Source organism: Coregonus clupeaformis, chromosome 6 (genome assembly GCF_020615455.1).
Source record: "Coregonus clupeaformis isolate EN_2021a chromosome 6, ASM2061545v1, whole genome shotgun sequence".
Lineage (NCBI taxonomy): Eukaryota > Metazoa > Chordata > Actinopteri > Salmoniformes > Salmonidae > Coregonus > Coregonus clupeaformis.
Window position 1 is genome coordinate 28,104,416 of NC_059197.1, and position 21,768 is coordinate 28,126,183.

The 21,768-nt window shown below is 43.9% G+C and overlaps 1 pseudogene; it reads left to right on the forward strand.

The window, feature by feature from the left end:
* The first annotated feature begins 13,677 nt into the window (after positions 1 to 13,677).
* Positions 13,678 to 21,103, forward strand: LOC121568490 (annotated as a pseudogene).
* Positions 21,104 to 21,768: the final 665 nt, after the last annotated feature.

Here is a 21,768-nt window from a genome sequence, read left to right on the forward strand (position 1 = left end):
GGGAAATTCTTGAGGGAAACCTGTTTCAGTCTTCCAGAGATTTGAGACTGGGACGGAGGTTCACCTTCCAGCAGGACAATGACCCTAAGCATACTGCTAAAGCAACACTTGAGTGGTTTAAGGGGAAACATTTAAATGTCTTGGAATGGCCTAGTCAAAGCCCAGACCTCAATCCAATTGAGAATCTGTGGTATGACTTAAAGATTGCTGTACACCAGCGGAACCCATTCAACTTGATGGAGCTGGAGCAGTTTTGCCTTGAAGAATGGGCAAAAATCCCAGTGGCTAGATGTGCCAAGTTTATAGAGACATACCCCAAGAGACTTGCAGCTGTAATTGCTGCAAAAGGTGGCTCTACAAAGTATTGACTTTGGGGGGTGAATAGTTATGCACGCTCAAGTTTTCTGTTTTTTTGTCTTATTTCTTGTTTATTTCTATTTTGCATCTTCAAAAGGGTAGGCATTTTGTGTAAATCAAATGATACAAACCCCCAAAACATCCATTTTAATTCCAGGTTGTAAGGCAACAAAATAGGAAAAATGCCAAGGGGGGTGAATACTTTCACAAGCCACACTGTTAAACTAAATGAAGACACAACAGGCTGTGTCAGTAAAAAGCTTGCCCCTGTTTTCCTTTCATTTTTAATGAATAGCATATTTTGCCTACCCCCCTCCTACTCAATTACTATTGGCTTTTAGGAGCATGTATGAAGGGCCCAGGGCCTAATTTGAAGGAAACGTTCATTACAGACATCAAAGGGATTGATAGGCACTGACTTGATCCTTTGAGCTGATTTCAGCGTCTCAATCGGTGAACAAAACAACCTATTCCAGGTCTGGAACAGTACTGTAGTCTGGGCTGGAAATTCATGAAGTGATTTCAGACTACAATAGAGTGGGAATTCAGAGATTCCAAGGAAATATCCGTTCATGTTTGTTATTAGTATTTTCTACATTGACCATATGAATGATCATAGCTGCTCTCTGGTAAATAGGTAAATCACTGCGAGGAGGACATTACTCTCCATTCTAATAGTGTCATGCTGGAATATGACAACAGACGACATTGAGTAGTGTTGCCATGAGTGATTAAAACAACTAGCAAAACTCACTATCCCTTCATGTATTCTCCCATTCTAGTTCACTCTCAGCAACAGACTGCTCAACGGCTAGAAATGACCTAGTATCACTTGGATATTCCATTTGATCAACATGAGGTTTGTATGTACTGTATGAAGCATCTCAGAGTACTGATCTAGGATCAGGTCCCCTCTGTCCATGTAATCTTATTTATTAAGATCTAAAAGGCAACACTGATCCTAAATCAGCACTCCTACTCTGAGATTCTTAATACATATGGCCCCAGAGCCATATAGAGATATACAGCAGGGATATGAACATGATGTAACGAGAGTGCCACCCAGTGGGAGTTTAGTTTAAAACAGTGATAGTTTTAAATTAGAGGTGGAAACCCCAAACAGGTATAAATCATGGGCTATAATATGATTAAGCAGGTCAAGAAACCTAAATACGTTCTGCTAATGGGGGTACAATACATAATTCATTCCATTTGTCTCTGTGAAATTATAGAATGTCGGAAAAAAAAATTCAGATGAATAACAAATACTTTAAAGAAAACAGTGGTGTTGTTTTAAGATTCAAACTCACTATATACCTTTGTGTACCATACGCTGCTTTAGGAAATGGAAACAAATAGGATTGCTAGGCCTCCGTAAAATAACATGTGGGTGTTAGGATTAGGTGGACAGACCCTAACAAACGCATGCTGATGGTCTGTTTGCGAGTGAGTCTCTCACGCACAACAGCACCACTACTGTTTGTAGCGTCACAGGAAGGAAATTCCACATACTCTAACAGAATGCATCCAATTTCCTCTTCCTTCTGTCTCTTTCTCTCTGTCACTGTCTCTGTCTCTGTATCTGTCTCTCTCTCTCTCTCTCTCTACTCTCTCTCGCTCTCTCTGTCTCTGTCTCTCTCTCTCTTTCTCTCTCTCTCTCTCTCTCTCTACTCTCTCTCGCTCTCTCTGTCTCTGTCTCTCTTTTTCTCTCTGTCTCTCTCTCTCTCTTTGTCTCTCTCACTTCTCTCTCTCTCTCTCTCTCTCTCTCTCTCTCTCTCTCTCTCTCTCTCTCTCTCTCTCTCTCTGTCTCTCTCCCTCTCTCTCTCTCTTTCTCTCTCTCTCTCTCTCTCTCTCTCTCTCTCTCTCTCTCTCTCTCTCTCTCTCTCTCTCTCTGTCTCTCTCTCTCTCTCTCTCTGTCTCTCTCTCTCTCTCTCTCTCTCTCTCTCTCTCTCTCTGCTCTCTCTCTCTCTCTGCTCTCTCTCTCTCTGGCTCTCTCTCTCTGGCTCTCACTTCAATTTCAATTTAAAGGCTTTATTGGCATGGGAAACGTATGTTAACATTGCCAAAGCAAGTGAAGTAGATAGTAAACAAAAGTGAAATAAACAATAAATATTAACAGTAAACATTACACTCAGAAGTTCCAAAAGAATAAAGACATTTCAAATGTCATATTATGTATATATACAGTGTTGTGACATTGTGCAAATAGTTAAAGTACAAATGGGAAAATAAATAAACATAAATATGGGTTGTATTTACAATGGTGTTTGTTCTTCACTGTTTCCCTTTTCTTGTGTCAACAGGTCACAAATCTTGCAGCTGTGATGGCACGCTGTGGTTTTTCACCCCGTAGATAAGGGAGTTTATCAAAATCGGGTTTGTTTTCAAATTCTTTGTGGATCTCTGTAATCTGAGGGAAATATGTGTCTCTAATATGGTCATACATTTGGCAGGAGGTTAGGAAGTGCAGCTCAGTTTCCACCTCATTTTGTGGGCAGTGTGCACATAGCCTGTCTTCTGTTAGCCAGGTATGCATATGGCGGCCTTTCTCAATAGCAAGGCTATGCTCACTGAGGCTGTACATAGTCAAAGCTTTCCTTACAGTTTTTCTCGATTGCTAAGACACATTTCTTGAAAGCTGCTCTCCTTTTCTCTTAACTGTGAACACAAAACCCAATTTTCAAGCTACATTCACAAAACCTCAGACTCTTCTTGCAAAACCAAACTTTCACCTCAAAACAGTTCAATCTGTGCTCAAAACTGAACTATGTTGTCAAATCGTGCCCCGAGTCAATCAAAAATAAAAAACACTACTGAACAGTCACTAAACACTACGTAGAAAAATAGAAAACACAATGCTCAGGACATGAAGCTGGGGAAATATATGTTTATTGTTCACTGTAGGCTAAATGCATGTTGCAAAACAAAAAAAACCTGTGCATTTAGCACTTGTACAAAAAGACAAAACAGAAATATTGTGCATTTACATGTAGCACTTGTAAAAACAAACAGAAATCTTATGCGTTTGCCACTTGTGTACAGTAAGCCCATGTAAAAATAAAGTACAAAAATATACAAATAAGTGCATTACTCAGCCACAGCATCATGTCTCCGTACTGGGTCAGGCCACAGGACTTCATCCACATCACAGGCCACATTTTGTCTGGCCAGGCAACGGGGAAAAAAACCCTGGCATGCCGTATCCAGGCTTGGCATGCCTCCACACCTATGTCACCACAGGCAAGTCCCATGGCTTGCAGGAGATTTACCCTGGTGTAAGGTTGGCGTTCATATACCTTCCACCGCCATGAGGAGAATAATTCCTCAATGGGGTTTAGGAAAGGGGAGTACGGTGGAAGGCAAAGATTGATAAAACCTTGGTTCATATTGTACCACTCTCTAACCTGGAGGGCTCTGTGAAAACTCACATTGTCCCAAACAACAACATAGATGGGATGCTCATCCTGCTGCCCTAACAAAGCATCTCGCATGTGATTGAGGAAAATGAGGAGCTGGTGAGTGTTGTAGGGCCCCAGGTTGGCATGATGGTGGACAACCCCATGATTGCTGATGTGACATTGCCACCACGCTGCCCAGGAACACCAACAATGGCCCGATGGCCAATCACATTCGGCCTCTCCTTCTCCTTTTGGTGAGATTAAACCCAGCTTCATCCATGTAGATGTATTGATGGGGTCTTTCCATTGCATCCAGTTGAAAAACCCTCTGTAGAAATAGATATAGTTTTGTAAGTGATACGGAAAAAGTGATTTAGGCCACTACAGTAAATCACTACTTAGAGTAATCAACATTGAATGTGTCTGGATATATGCCAACCTGTACATACTGGAATCTTTGCTCTTTGACTCTGTCTGAGTTGCGATCAAAGGGCACTCTGTATAGCTGTTTCATGCGCAGTCTGTTGCGCTTGAGGACACGATCAACAGTAGAGAGGCTGACACTGTTGATACCCTCAAAATGTAAATGGTCCTCAATGATCTTCTGCTGAATTTCGCTCAGTTTAATGGCATTTTTCTTACGGACCATATCAACAATTAGGGGTCTCTTGGTGTGGGGAGAACATACCTGTCCTCCCACCCCCATGTGGCAGTCTTTCAATTCTACAAAAAGAGAACATGGAGTTACAAAAATATACATGGAATACTAGGCCTACAAACAGTTAGACCAACCCTCCATTACAATACTACAGTACATTGGTACAGTGATGTACTGAAACATATATTCACTTACAGTATACTGTGGTACAGTATATAGTATGTCATACAGTAATTGCTGTCAACATTTACATACTGTACTATAATGTCAAAAAAAGGTAATTACCTGTTCTCTTCTCTAAATCTTCGGATTATGGTGGACACAGTGAATCTACTGATGTTTGGTTGTACCCTTTGTCCAGCCTCCCTCATGCTCATACCATGGACAAGAACATGGTCAATCACAGTAGCTCTGATTTCATCAGATATTCACTGTTCTTTGTCTTCGCTGACCACCTCGACCACCTCGACCTCCTCTCACACGAACTCTTCCTCTCAGATTTCTATCCATTGTAGGGCCTCACAAACCAGTGCTCTCTGAACTGGCTTACTGTATATGTTCCCTCAATCATTAGCCACAAGTGTGATCAATTTTGAGTTGTTGTGTTCAAGTGGTGATACCTGTGCTCTAATTGTGTTTGACTTTTGTCACATGTGCTCACCATTATGCAGCACGGGTGCATCACAATGAAAATGTGTTGGCAAGTTGTGTCTAAACAGGTGAAAAGTGCTTATGGTTTTGCCAAAAGAGTGATTGATTCAATCAGTGGGTTCAGGCAACTGAGCATTTGGTTCAGACAATAGGGTTTAGTGTTTTAGCAATTGAGAAAAACTGTAAGTCTGGGTCAGTCACAGTGGTCAGGTATTCTGCCACTGTGTACTCTCTGCTTAGAGCCAAATAGCATTCTAGTTTGCTCTGCTTTTTTGTGAATTCTTTCCAATGTGTCAAGTAATTCTCTTTTTGTTTTCTGATGACTTGGCTGGGTCAAATTGTGTTGTTGTTGTTGTCTCTCTCTCTCTCTCTCTCTCTCTCTCTCTCTCTCTCTCTCTCTCTCTCTCTCTCTCTCTCTCTCTCTCTCTCTCTCTCTCTCTCTCTCTCTTTTTGTCTCTCCCACACACACACTCTCTCTCAAAGCCAATGCGCGGGAAAAGTGGCAGACTTGAAGGGACAGATAAGGGCAACTGGAATCCTGGATGACAGATGAGAATGACCAAAAATAGGAAGTTCCTTCACAGGGAAGAAGAGCTCAATACCGTTTGTAATTGTTCGCATTATCCTGATTTGTCCAAATCAAGAGGACAACACTGAAGAGTGAGTGGTTTGCCAATCTGACACTACAGACTCCTGAGCAGAAGTGCTGACAGAGTGCACTATATACAGTGGCAAATGTATTTTTGTAGGCCTAATTGACACATTATAGTGTAGTGCTTCTCTGGGTGTCCATGAAATGCCAGAGATTTTATGTTTTTATCAGATTAGTCCACCTGTTCAGAGTAGAGAGGATACTGACAGTCTTATAATGATATTCTACTACACCATTAAACTCCTACTCAAAGGTAACTGGATTTCCCGTTGTTGACACTCAAACCCCTAACCCAGGCAACCTCCATCCAAATCGTTGTGTTATCTTTCCCAGGAAGAGAAGCCCGGAGTCATAATTATCACCTGGGTGTAACCACATGGGCCTTTGAACTGCAGCGCTAAGGTCGATGTCCACCGCCTGTGAATAAGTTGCCATAACCATCTCTAATCTACTGAGTAAATACAACATTCCATCTCCTCTGAGACTCCCCTCTGTGGAATGCAAAAGGATGAATACCATAATATTAGATAGGATTCATCAAGAGGGTGGATAACCGTATAATGGTCTGTCAGAGCATGGGCGATCACAGTGTAAGCTGGCCAAACACAAAGGTGATATGGACAGTACACAGCTGTTGAATGTTGAATTTCAAATATAGTATTTAGAAATACAATTTACGTTTTCTAGCCCTGGCTAAATCTGTGTGATCTTTAACACTTTACAAATATTTTTGGACGTTTTTACAGTGCTTGTAAAGAGGTTATAAAACCAAATATATATTTTTTAATTATGGTCTACAATGGTTTTAAGTTCCTAAGCTTGATGTAAAAAGAAAATACAGATTCAGCAAATGTGTAATAAAGCAATACCATAGCTAGAACTCTGCATCATACAAGGGACATGTATTTTGGTTAATCATGTCACATTACCTGGATTTTAACCTTTATTTTAAGCCTTTTCCAGAAATGAGAATTAGACCAAAAATGAAAGCAATTGTTTGAGGATGGTGCTGGACCATCTGACATAAAAAGAAAAGGGGACAGTTTAATAAAAGAGCTTTAAATAAATGTTAAAATCCAGGTCATGTGATATGATTAACCAAAACACAGGGACCTACACATGCACTAACAAAAACAACAACTTCAGAGAATATTAGCTTACCTTGAAGCGGACCTTCTTGAGCATCATCCTCGAGTCCAGGTGAAGAGGCTGCTTCTTACATGCAACAGATTCCCAGCAGGTCCAGAAGCACTTCCAGTTCTACCTCCACTGTGCTCAGTTTGTACTGTGCTGACCAAACCATGCAGTAATCACACCACAAACACCAGTGTCCAAAACAGCCTAAACAAAGTCAAAAATCCTATGTAGTTCACAGGTTTTCTGACCCCAATGTTAGTTTTCTGACAGACTGAATCCTGAAATCAGACTCTCTGACAACATACCAATGATAATGGTGTTCTGTTGAGTCTATTGTCTGTACCCTGCTCTCCCCTCTGCCTCACTCGCCTTTGAGACCCTTTACAAAGCCCGGCTCAGTGCTTATCTGCCTGTTCATTCAGTCGTAAAAAATAACAAAAAGACACACCCTCTTTTATGACTGGAAGAGCTGCTATTAGCACCCCCTCCTCACCACCTCCCCCCAAAACCCCAAATAAGGATGTTGTTAACCCCCCTGTCCCATTTGATCTCACCCCTCTTCCCCTTCTTTTTCCACGTTTGCCCATCTGTTTCAATGACCACAAAGGATTTGACTGTACCCGTGTCACCAGCAATTTCCATCTACATTTGTTTTATTTAATATCTCCCTCTTTGTGGTTTCTAATGTCATCCCCCAGTCTGTTTCCATCCATGTTTTCCATGTCCCAATCCCCTACAAACTTCCCCAGTCACTCTCATCCTTTCAGCTGCACCTCGTAGCAATCATTGCACAAATCAGGTCAGCACTGAACTAATCCAATGCATGCTTATTCATTCATGCCTACTTATTTATTGCAATATCTTGCTCCCTAAATCAACGGTTAAATATGTGTTACTGACCCCTCCCCCTCTGGAAAATCGCTTTATGAAAATAGATTTATGTTATCCAGATTTGACCAGAAACAATCCCACAACAGATCATCCCTGCTGGCCCCTGGAAATGGTCATTGGTTGTGTGACTCACTAGGTTCAAACCCGGGTCTCTATCACCCCACAAGACTGTGTTAGGCCACTGTGCTCATGTCTCAGGTAAGGTTACTCAACACGTGAGTGTGGTTCACACCTCCATTACAGTTGCATTGTCCAGTGAATGCAGAATAAATTTTTTTTTGAAGAGTGTAGTTTATCAGGTCTATTGTGTGTCTGAATCATCATCACTTGGTCATAACTTATCATCTGAATTTCATTGTCTTCATAGTTGGGGAGGAGTGCGTTTCAGAGGACAAATTATATGATGGTGTTTGTGTGTGTGAGAAATCATTTTATTACTTTTAATTAATTATATATAGCCATTCATTCTTACATTTATATTTAGGTAATTTAGCAGACTCTCTTATCCAGAGCGACTTACAGTCAGTACATTCAACGAAAGTAGATAAAACAACCACATATTACAGTCATTGCATGTAAAACAATTATTCAACAAAGCAGCTACCAGCAAAATCAGTGCTAGTAAGAAAAGACAAATGCGAGTGTTAGTGCAAAAAAGAAGTACAAGGTATTAGTTTTTATATATATACACAGCGCATTTGGAAAGTATTCAGACCCCTTGACTTTTTCCACATTTTGTTACGTTAAAGCTTTATTCTAAAATTGATTAAATAGTTTTTTCCCCTCATCAATCTACACACAATACCCCATAATGACAAAGCAAAAACAGATTTTTAGAAATTTTTCCAAATGTATTACAAATAAAAAACTGAAATATCACATCTACCTAAGTATTCAGACCCTTTACTCAGTATTTTGTTGAAGCACCTTTGGCAGTGATTACAGCCTTGAGTCTTCTTGGGTATGACGCTACAAGCTTGGCACATCTGTATTTGGGGAGTTTCTCCCATTCTTCTCTGCAGATCTTCTCAAGCTCTGTCAGGTTGGATGGGGAGCGTCGCTGCACAGCTATTTTCAGGTCTCTCCAGAGATGTTAGATCGGGTTCAAGTCCGGGCTCTGGCTGGGCCACTCAAGGACATTCAGAGACTTGTCCCAAAGCCACTCCTGTGTTGTCTTGGCTGTGTGCTTAGGGTCGTTGTCCTGTTGGAAAGTGAACCTTCGCCCCAGGCAAAAGCAGTGGAGATGTGCTGGAGGAGAGCTGGCTTCTTCTGCCCATCTGCATCCACTGCACCTGTACACATTACAGAGAACAAGATATGACGTCAGACAACGTCATCACAATCTCGTTACATTACACCATGAATCACTGACAATTATGTTTTATCTTTGAGGACCGACATTGAAGCAACCACCACAGAGTCTTCAACTTAGTAACCCCCCTGTGCTGTTTATCTATTCAGCTATTTTGCCTCTGGATCCTAATTGATGCTATAGCATTTAAAAACTCCCACATTTCTCATCACATGGCACTTTTTTGCTTTCCCTTCTAAATTCAATGATTTGATAGGCCGGGATGTGACCCACAACCCATACACACTCATGTAGTAGGCCTAGGTCAAATCATAAGGCTATATCTCACGGCCCATATTTACAAAGAGTCTCAGAGCAGCAGTGCTGTCCATATAATCTTATTCATACCAGCAGTCCTTCTCTGGAACTATTTTCTTTAAGACATGCTTTATGATATCACAAACTGCCAGGCAACGACTGGCTGATTGACAATGTAACTATGTAATCATGTGTACTACCCTGGGTAATGTAGTCATTTTACAGTTTCCAAATTGGCCTACAATCCCTTTAGGGACTGTACTTTATTTATTGGAAGGGGGTATGGAGGAAATTGGGTTGTCATAATATTTCTATTTGGGCCACAGGGAAGGTCAATTGTTTTTATTTTGATCACCAGGGAGGTCCAGGCCATCATGTAAGCTAGAACATTCTATGCTCATCCAAAGATGGTGGATAAATGAAGATAGTTCACTCAGGTCGTTTACCATTGAAAAAAATTGTCCGTTCCAGTCTACTTAATTGGGTGGGTCTCCCATAGACACCAACGCAATAGCAACTGGGCCTGGCCTACTTCGGTCTCTTGCTCATCTAGAGTATAATAACGCCCTCTAGGGGAACTACTATGTATTGACACAGGAAAAGCCTTGCTAGTGTATATTATTTGGGTTACAACTGGATTTAAGTACATTTAATAAAGGTTTTTGGTGGAAATCAAAGGTTGAAAGCAGACATTTGTAGAATAATTTACACTTGGTTTGAGGTGTCTTTGACTCTAGATGTGATGATAAAATTAAGGCAATGAAATGATGAAATCAGGCGTCATGTTTTTTTTATTTAACCCCTTGATGATAGACAACAACAACCTAACCAAAATTAGACAGTGTATATACATGAAGTGTAGTGTGAAATACTCCAGAATGATAATTTGTATTATTTATTATCCATTGACTTCACTATTTGTTTTTTGGTAAGCTGAGAATTGTGGCAGTATTGTGGCTAACACACACACACACACACGCTAGAAACACTAAACTAACTATAAAATGTGCACACTGACAGTGACTAAGTTGCTTGAGAAAATGACTTTTTAGACTATATCTTCTTGAAAGGTACATTTCATGAAGAAAATCTGTGTGCTTGCTTTCAGATATTACAACAAAATAAAGACACATACAACTGTGATAAGTTACTACAGGGGTGTCAAACTCATTCCATGGAGGGCCAATTGTCTGCGGGTTTTTGGTTTTTCCTTTCAATCAATACCTAGACAACCAGGTGAGGGGAGTTCCTTACTAATTAGTGACCTTAATTCTGGGGTGAAAACCCGCAGACACTTGGACCCTCCATGGAATGAGTTTGACACATGTGATTTGTTCAGTTTGTTGGATTTCCACTTTCCTCTCCCTATCTCTTGTCTCTCTCTCTCTCTCTCTCTCTCTCTCTCTCTCTCTCTCTCTCTCTCTCTCTCACTCTCTCACTCTCTCACTCTCTCACTCTCACTCTCTCACTCTCTCACTCTCTCTCTCTCTCTCTCTCTCTCACACACACACACACACACACACACACACACACACACACACACACACACACACACACACACACACACACACACACAGTCTCCCTCTTTAGCTATCTTTCCTCTCTCATTTCTCTCTCCCTTCCTCTGTCTCTCTGACTCCACCCTCTGGCAGAACCAGGAATTCCCTCCCCCTTCCATAAATGAAAGGAAACAAAACTGATCTCTTTCTCTGTGTCATCTGTCTGTTTGAGAATGAACAACAATCTTCCAAATGGCACAGCACGGAATTCTGCTGGACCAGGACCAGTTCTGTTATTGTCTGTCTGGATCTACTGAAGGAGCCTGTCACTATTCCCAGTGCAGACAGTTACTGTAGAAGCTGTGTTGAGGGCTACCGGGATTAGGCTGATCAGGGCGTCTACAGCTGTCCTCAGTGCAGACAGACCCTCACTCCAAGGTCTACTCTGAGGAAAAATAACATGTTGGCTGAGGTGATGGAGACACTGAAGAAGACAGGACTCCAGGCTGCTCCCCCTGCTCTGTGCTATGCTGGACCTGGAGATGTGGCGTGTGATGTCTGCACTGGGACCAGAAAGCAGAAAGCAGAAAGCCCTCATGTCCTGTATGGTGTGTCTGGTGTCTTACTGTGAGACTCACCTCCAACCTCACTATGTGTCTCCTGGTTTCAAGAAGCACAAGTTGGTCAAAGCCACCGCACAACTACTAGAGAAGGTCTGCTCTCATCACTCCAATTTGTAAGTCGCTCTGGATAAGAGCGTCTGCTAAATTATGTAAATGTTAAATCATGACAAACTGCTGGATATTTATTGCTGTACCGATCAATAGTGTTATCAGTGTGTGATGGATGAACATAAAGGCCATTATACAGTGTCAGCTGCAGCAGAGAGGACTCAGAAGCAAGTAAGACCAAAATAACTTAATGGTTACTCTCTGATAAATAAACAGTGCCTTCAGAAAGTATTCACACCCCTTGATTTATCCCAACTTATGTTGTGTTACAAAGTGGGATTAAAATGTATTTAATTGTCATTTTTGGTCAACCATCTACACAAAATACATTATAAACAAATTCATGAAAATAAAAATTTGATAAGTATTCACCCACCTGAGACAATACATGTTAGAAACACATTTGGAAGCCATTACAGCTGTGAGTCTTTTTGTGTAAGTCTCTAAGAGCTTTGCACACCTGGATTGGACAATATTTGCCCATTATTATTAAAAAAATTCTTCAAGCTCTGGTTGTTGATCATATCTAGACAGCTATTTTCAAGTCTTGCCATAGACTTTCAAGCCGATTTAGGTTAAAACTGTAACTAGGCCACTCAGGAACATTCAATGTCGTCTTGGTAAGCAACTCCAGTGAAGATTTGGCCTTGTGTTTTAGGTTATTGTCCTGCTGAAAGGTGAATTCGTCTCCCAGTGTCTGTTGGAAAGCAGACTGAACCAGGTTTTCCTCTAGGATTTTGCCTGTGCTTAGCTGTATTTCATTTCTTTTTATCATAAAAAAACCTCCCTTGTCCTTGCCGATGCATACCCATAACATGATGCAGCCACCATCATGGTTGAAAATATGAAGAGTGGTACTCAGTGATGTGTTGTGTTGGATTTGCCTCAAACATAACGCTTTGTATTCAGGACAAAAAGTTCATTTCTTTGCCAAACAAATGTGCCTTGTTGCAAAAAGGATGCATAACTTAAGTGCCTTGTTGCAAACAGGACGCATGTTTTGGAATGTTTTATTCCGTACAGGCTTCCTTCTTTTTACTCTGTCATTTAGGTTAGTATTGTGGAGTAACTACAATGTTGTTGATCCATCACAGTCATTAACTCTGTACTGTTTTAAAAATCACCATTGGCCTCATGGTAAAATCCCTGAGCAGTTTCCTTCCTCTACAGTAACTGAGTTAGGAAGGACGCCTGTATCTTTGTATTGACTGGGTGTATTGATACACCATCCAAAGTCTAATTAATAACTTCACCATGCTCAAAGGGATATTCAGCGTCTGCTTTTTTGTTTTTTACACATCTACCAATCGGTGCCCTTCTTTGCGAGGCATTGAAAAACCGCCCTGGTCTTTGTGGTTGAATCTGTGCTTGAAATTCACTACTCGATTGAGGGACCTTCCAGTTAACTGTATGTGTGGGGTACAGAGGTGAGGTAGTCATTCAAAAAATCATGTTAATTAACCACTATTATTGAACACAGAAGTAGCCAATGCAACTTATTATGTGATTTGTTCAGCACATTTTTACTCCTGAACTTATTTAGGCTTGAATACTTATTGACTCAAGACATTTCAGTTTAGAATTATTTATTAATTTAAAAAAATATCTTCAAACAAAATTCCACTTTGACATTATGCAGTATTGTGTGTAGGCCAGTGACACAACATTTTAATTTCATACATTTAAAATTCAGGCTGTAACACAACAAAACGTGGAAAAGGTAAAAGGTCATACTTTCTGTTTGAATGTAAAGAAACATAGTTCTTCAAATGGAATCGAAACCTAGATTGAACATGAAACCTAGATTATACAAAAGTATTACAGTTTGATTAAGTCAAACTCCATTATCATTCTGAATGCCCTTTAATGAGTCCAATGTTCAGTCTCCCTGATACTTGTTGTGTACTGTAAAAACTATAATCATTCAACTGTGTGCTAGGTGATTTACAGGTGATTGACTTGCCTTTTGAACAAACAACATATTTCTTCTCTGTATTTGTATCCCTACCCTCTATGTTATTTTGCCGTACTATTGAACTATTGGACACATACAACTTGATAGCTTAATGAAGTTTCTCCACAGAGTTGCTGGGGATGAGTCAGCAGAAGGTCCAGCAGAGAGTCCAGTAAAGAGAGATGGTGCTGAAGGAGCTCCAACAGGCTGTGGAATTTCTCAAGGTGAGTGTTATGATTGACCAGAGAGGGAGACACACCAATTCACTTCCCTCCTCGAGGCAGCCAGTGAGAGAGAAATGCCACTCTCCAATCAGACTGTCTAATCAGAGTCCCATGGTGAAGAACAGGCTGGGCTTCTAGATAGAGAGGGAATAGACTGCTTAACATCAAAACTTCTCTTCTCTATCTCTCTCTCTCTCTTTCTCTGTTCTAACAGCGCTCTTCAAAGGCAGCAGTGGAGGACAGTGAGAGGATCTTTACTGAGCTGATCCGCTCCATGAAGATAAGGCGTTCTGAGATGAAGGAGCTAATCAGAGCCAAGGAGAAGACTGAAGTGAGTCAGGCTGAAGGACTCCTGGAGCAACTGGAGCAGGAGATAGCTGAGCTGAGGAGCAGAGGTGCTGAACTGGAGGAGCTCTCACACACAGAGGATCATTTCCTTTAGGTAACTATATTGCCTTGTTGCATGTTGCAATAACATAGAGTACCAGTCAAAAGTTTGGACACACCTACACATTCAAGGGTCTTTCTTTATTTTTTACTATTTTCTACATTGTAAAATAATAGTGAAGACATCAAAACTATGAAATAACACATATGGAATCATGTAGTAACCAATAAAGTGTTAAACAAATCAAAATATATTTTATATTTGAGATTCTTCACAGTAGCCACCCTTTGCCTTGATGACAGCTTTGCACACTCTTGGCATTCTCTCAACCAGCTTCATGAGGTAGTCACCCGGAATTTATTTAAATTAACAGGTGTGCCTTGTTAAAAGTTATTTGGTGGAATTTATTTCCGTCTTAATGCGTTTAAGCCAATCAGTTGTGTTGTGACAAGGTAGGGGTGGTTTACAGAAGATAGCTCTATTTGGTAAAATACCAAGTCCATATTATGGCAAGAACAGCTCAAATAAGCAAAGAGAAATGACAGTCCATCATTACTTTAATATATGAAGGCCATTCAATCCAGAACATTTCAAGAACTTTGAAAGTTTATTCAAATGCAGTCGCAAAAACCATCAAGCGCTATGATGAAACTGGCTCTCATGAGGACCGCCACAGGAAAGGAAGACCCAGAGTTACCTCTGCTGCAGAGGATAATTTCATTAGAGTTACCAGCCTCAGAAATTGCAGCCCAAATAAATGCTTCACAGAGTTCAAGTAACAGACACATCTCAACATCAACTGTTCAGAGGAGACTGCATGAATCAGGCCTTCAAGGTTGAATTGCTGCAAAGAAACCACTACTAAAGGACACCAATAAGAAGAAGAGACTTACTTGGGCCAAGAAACACAAGCAATGGACATTAGACCGGTGGAAATCTGTCCTTTGGTCTGATGAGTCCAAATTGGAGATTGTTGGTTCCAACCGCCGTGTCTTTGTGAGACGCAGAGTAGGTGAACGGATGATCTCCGCATGTGTGGTTCCCACCGTGAAACATGGAGGAGGAGGTGTGATGGTGTGGGGGTGCTTTGCTGGTGACACTGTCTGTGATTTATTTAGAATTCAAGGCATACTTAACCAGCATGGCTACCACAGCATTCTGCAGTGATACGCCATCACATCTGGACAATGACCGAAAACACACCTCCAGGCTGTGTAAGGGCTATTTGACCAAGGAGACTGATGGAGTACTGCATCAGATGACCTGGCCTCCACAATCACCCGACCTCAAACGCTCTCTCTCTCTCTCTCTCTCTAGAGTTATCAGTCTCTCTCCAGTCCTAATGAATCTTCAGACGTACCCAGCATCGTTGTCCTTCCTCTTCAGTACTTTGGAGATGTGAGCAGGTCTGTGTCCGAGCTGAGAATGAAACTAGAAGACTTCCTTAAAGGAGAATGGACCAAGATCTCCACTCCAGGTGGGTTGGAAATACTAATATTAAAATACTACAACTCTTAACTTATAACTCTTCTCTCTTAACTTTTATATGGAACATTTCTATCATGTTACCCCTGCTCACCAACCAAATTTCATTTTGGGGACAATACAGTTTGATTGATTGATTGGTTGGTCAACTTTAGACCAATGAAAGGTCCTACAGCCATCACTTTATACATGTGTAATATGTAGGGCCCCTGTGATTTGAACAATCATGTGACATAGCAAAATTTTATGCTGTATTTTATGCCTTATCCAGAAATTTGAATTACACCAAAAATGAAATCAATTGTCTGAGGATGCTGGTGGACCATCTGACATACAGTAAAAAGAAAAGGGGGCAGTTTGATGAAAAAGCTTTAAATAAAAAATGTAATACAGGTCACGTGACATGATTCCGCAAAATGCAGGGCCCTAGAATATTGTATGATTGTCACGACTTCCTCCGAAGCTGCCTCCCCTCCTTGTTCGAGCAGGCTTCGGCGTTCGTCGTCACCGGCTTACTAGTCAGTGCCGCTCCATATCTCATCATTCCATTTGTCTTGTCTTGTCAGTTACACACACCTGGTTCATATCCCCTCATTAGTACATGTATAAGTGTTCCCTGTGCCCCCCTTGCCCTTGTGGGTGATTGTTATTTGTGAGTTGAGTGTAGCTCGGTTGAGCTACCCGTACCTTGTATTTCCAGGGATATTGTTCCCCGTGTGCCTGTATTTTGTTGACGCTATCCAGCGGAACTGTGTCCTACGGAATAAACTCTGTATTCAGTGATTCACCCTCCTGCGCCTGACTCCTTCAAATCACATTCTCACAGAATCACCCACCCATAACTGTGGAGTCAGCGGGAGAGGAGCGCATGCCTGGAGTCGTGGCACGGGTCCAGGAGCATTCCATGATGCTGGCCAGCTTGGGGGAAGCGATGGATCGGGTTCTTCAGGTCGTCCAACACCTTGAGAGGAGAGGACCCGATCTGTCGAGACCAGCTGGCCAACCGGATCCAGCCACCCACACCCCAGCACCCGGAGGGATCCAGATATCCCAACCACGGGAGTTCGACGGGGCGGGATTTCGGCGGGGCGGCGGCGCTCTGCCAAGGATTCCTCCTCCAACTGGAGCTCTATTTCTCCAGCATCATGCCGGCCCCATCGGAGCGGGAGAAGGTGTCCGCCCTCGTCTCCTGCCTCTCGGGGAAAGCCCTGGAGTGGGCCAACGCGGTGTGGAACGAAGGAGGAGCCGCGTTGCAGAACTACGGGGAGTTCGCTCGCCTCTTTCGGGCGGTCTTCGATCCCCCGCCCGAGGGAGTTGGAGTTGGCAGCGGGGTCCGGGTGGAACGAGCGGGCCCTTATCGACCATTTCCGGTGCCATCTGTGGAAGGACGTACGATGGGAGATAGCTTGCCGGGACACCATGTTGTCTTTCATGCAACTGGTGGACATGGCCATCCGTTTGGACAAACTGCTGGCAGCCAGAGGATGTCCTGGAAGGGGTCTGCTCATTCTCACCCCGGCTGACTCGGATCCCGAGCTGATGGAGCTGGTTGGAGCCGCCATCCGAGAGAGCGGAGGATGACAGCGACAGTACACCACACGGAGTCGTCAACGCTCTTTTGGGTCTGGAGGCGGCAGGCAGGGCACTCTCGCATCACCCCAGGTATCGAACACCCACACTCGTTCAGACCCCTCTGCGGCGCACTGTACCCTACCCATCTACTTTCCGGGGCTAGTCGATTCAGGCGCAGCTGGGAACTTTATGGACAGGGCATTCTCACGCCATCTAGGTATTTCATTGGTTCCCCAATGCATTCCACTCCCCATCAGAGCACTTGATAGTCGACCATTAGGATCCGGGTTTGTTCAGGAAGTTACTGCACCAGTCACCATGATTAACCAGGAGACTCATTGTGAGCAGATCACTTTTTTTAATTTATTGAGTCCCCTGCTTTCCCTGTGGTATTAGGTATCCCTTGGTTAGCACTCCACAACCCCACCTTCTCATGGCCGCAGAGGGTTCTCACGGGGTGGTCGCGAGAGTGTCAGGGTAGGTGTCTAGGTGTTTCCGTTGGTGCAACCACGGTGGAAAGTCCAGACAGTACCTCCACCGTGTGCATTCCCCCCGAATACCTCGATTTGGCGCACGCGTTTTCAAAGACGCAGGCTACCAAGTTACCACCTCATCGGGCAGGGGATTGTGCGATAAACCTCCGGGTAGACGCTGTACCTCCCAGGAGTCATGTGTACCCCCTGTCGCAGGCTGAAACAGCGGCTATGGAAACATACGTCACAGAGTCCCGCTTCCTCAAGTTTCTTCTTTGTGAAGAAGAAAGACGGCGCTCTGCGCCCTTGCATTGATTATCGACCATTGAACAAGGAGACAATCAGGTTTAGTTATCCTCTCCCCCTTATTCCGTCAGTGATCGAGTCAATACATGTGGTGCGCTTCTTCACCAAATTAGATCTCAGGAGTGCGTACAACCTGGTGCGTGTTCAGGAGGAGGATGAGTGGAAGACAGCATTCAGCACAACCACGGGGCATTATGAATACCTGGTGATGCCCTACGGTTTGATGTATGCTCCATCTGTCTTCCAGTCCTTTGTGAACGAGGTGTTTCGGGACATGCTTGGTCGCGGTGTAGTGGTCTACATCGATGACATTCTGGTGTATTCCGCCACACGCGCCCCGAGCATGTTTCCCTGGTTCGCAAAGTGCTGGCCCGACTGTTGGAAAATGACCTTTATGCCAAGGCAGAGAAGTGTATGTTTTTCCAGCAGTCCATCTCCTTCCTCGGATACCGCATTACCACCTCAGGGGTGGAGATGTAGGGGGATTTCATTTCAGCCGTGCATAATTGGCCGACTCCCACCACGGTTAAGGAGGTGCAGCGCTTTCTGGGATTTGCCAACTACTATCGGAGGTTTAACCGGGGCTTTGGCAAGGTCGCAGCTCCCATTACATCTCTGTTGAAGGGTGGGCCATCCCGGCTCCGCTGGTATGCTGAGGCTGACCTGGCCTTCAGGAAACGGAGGGGTCTGTTCACCTCAGCCCCGGTACTGGTCCACCCCGATCCATCACTACCGTTCGTAGTGGAGGTGGATGTGTCCGAGGTAGGGATAGGCGCTGTCCTATCTCAACGCTCGGGCACACCACCCAAGCTCCGCCCATGTGCCTTCTTCTCTAAGAAGCTCAGCCTGGCGGAGCAGAACTACGACGTTGGTGATCGGGAGCTGTTGGCTGTTGTCAGAGCTTTGACCGTGTGGAGGCATTGGCTCGAGGGGGCGAAACACCCTTTCCTCATCTGGACGGACCACCGTAACCTGGAGTACATCCGGGCAGCGAGGAGGCTGAATCCTCGCCAGGCCAGGTGGGCCCTATTCTTCACCCGGTTCGATTTTACACTGTCATACATCTCGCGTACGAAGAACGTGAAGGCAGACGCATTGTCACGGCTGTATGACACAGAGGAGAGGCCCAGAGACAACACCCCCATACTCCCGGCTTCCTGCATTGTGGCGCCGGTAGTTTGGGTGATGGACGTGGATATAGAGCAGGCATTACGCACAGATCCATCTCCACCTCAGTGTCCAGCTGGGCTGCGGTACGTGCATGCTCTTATCCGTGATCGTCTGATCTACTGGGCACACACGTCACAGTGCGCTGCCTGACCGGAAAGTACTGGTGGCCTACCTTGGCTAAGGAAGTGAGGGTGTATGTCTCCTCCTGATCGGTGTGCGCCCAGAGTAAGGCACCTAGGCACCTCCCAGCGGGTAAATTACAACCTTTACCAATTCCACAACGACCATGGTCTCATCTAAGTGTTGATTTCCTGAGTGATCTTTCCCTCTCCCAAGGTAACACCACCATCCTGTTCATTGTGGACCGCTTTTCCAAGGCTTGCCTCCTCCCTCCTCTGCCCGGTCTCCCCATGGCCTTGCAAACTGCGGAGGCCCTGTTTACACACTTCTTCCAGCACTACGGGGTACCAGAGGATATAGTGTCTGACCGAGGTCCCCAGTTCACATCCAAGGTCTGAAAGGCGTTCATGGAACGTCTGGGGGTCTCGGTCAGCCTGACCTCTGGGTTCCACCCCGAGTTTAATGGGCAGGTGGAATGGGTAAATCGGGATGTGGGTAGGTTCCTGCGGTCCTACTGCCAGGACCGGCCAGGGGAGTGGTCGGTGTTCTTGCCATGGGCTGAATATGCCCAGAACTCTCTCCGGCACTCCTCCACTAACCTAACGCCATTTCAATGTGTGTTGGGTTACCAACTGGTTCTGGCACCATGGCACCAGAGCCAGACCGAGGCTCCTGTGGTGGATGACTGATTTTGGCGTGCGGAGGAGACATGGGACGCTGCCCACGTCAACCTCCAATGCGTTGTGCGTCGTCAGAAGGCCAACGCTGACCACCACCGCAGTGAGGCCCCGGTCTTCGTATAGGGTGATCGGGTCTGGCTCTTGACCCGGAATCTGCCCCTCCGCCTGCCCTGCCGGTAGCTGAGCCCGCGGTTTGTGGGGCCGTTTAATGTCCTGAGAATCAACGAGGTCACCTATAGGTTATTACTTCCCCCCAATTACCGTATTAACCCCTCGTTTCATGTGTCTCTCCTCAGGCCGGTGGTGGCTGCTCCGCTCCAGGAGTCTGAGAACTTGTCTTGTCAGTTACACACACCTGGTTCATATCCCCGCATTAGTACATGTATAAGTGTTCCCTCTGCCCCCCTTGTCCTTGTGGGTGATTGTTATTTGTGAGTTGAGTGTAGCTCGGTTGAGCTACCCGTACCTTGTATTTCCGGGGATATTGTTCCCCGTGTGCCTGTATTTTGTTGACACAATCCAGCGGAACTGTGTCCTACGGAATAAACTCTGTATTCTGTGATTTACCCTCCTGCGTCTGACTCCTTCAAATCACATTCTCACAATGATGATAACATTCCCTCTCTGTATGAATGTGTGTGTGTGTCTGTAGTGAACACAGTGGATATTTTACTGTCTCCTCCAGAGCCCAAGACTAGAGAACAGTTCTTACAATGTGAGTCTCTTTATCCTGAAGTAAACAGTCTCTTTTACTGACACACTCAATCCTAAAATAGTAATAGCAATAGTAGATATAGTCAAAGGCTGGGTAGCTATCTGACTCCTCATATTCTGATTTGATCTCTGCTCTGCTATAATCAAATACATTTTCTGACTTAGAACCTACTGTTCAAACTCCCTTCATTGGTCTCTGCTCTGATTTTCTCCAGCTCACACTGGACCTGAACACAGCACATACACACCTCATTCTGTCTGAGGTTAACAGAAAAATGACAGTTACAGGCCAAGCACAGCCATATCCTGACCATCCAGACAGATTCACTGGATACAGGCAGGTGCTGCATAAAGAGGGTCTGTCTGGGTGATGTTACTGGGAGGTTGAATGGAATGGTGATACTGATACAGCAGTCTCATATAATACACATTAAGAGACAAGAAGGGGACACCTTATTTGAATACAATGACAAGTCCTGGAGTTTAGAGTGCTCTAGTGATGGTTATTGTTTCACACACAATAATGTTACAACTGAAGTATCAGGTCCTCCAGAGTAGGAGTGTACCTGGATCACAAGACAGGTAACCAAAAACTGGCCACTATCTGTTGAGTGTACTGTAAAATACTCTAATTCAACAATTATTGTTTCTCTAAAAATGATATACACTGCTCAAAAAAATAAAGGGAACACTTAAACAACACAATGTAACTCCAAGTCAATTACACTTCTGTGAAATCAAACTGTCCACTTAGGAAGCAACACTGATTGACAATAAATGTCACATGCTGTTGTGCAAATGGAATAGACAACAGGTGGAAATTATAGCCAATTAGCAAGACACCCCCAATAAAGGACTGGTTTTGCATGTGGTGACCACAGACCACTTCACAGTTCCTATGCTTCCTGGCTGATGTTTTGGTCACTTTTGAATGCTGCCGGTGCTTTCACTCTAGTGGTAGCATGAGACGGAGTCTACAACCCACACAAGTGGCTCAGGTAGTGCAGCTGATCCAAGATGGCACATCAATGCGAGCTGTGGCTGTGTCTGTCAGCGTAGTGTCCAGAGCATGGAGGCGCTACCAGGAGACAGGCCAGTA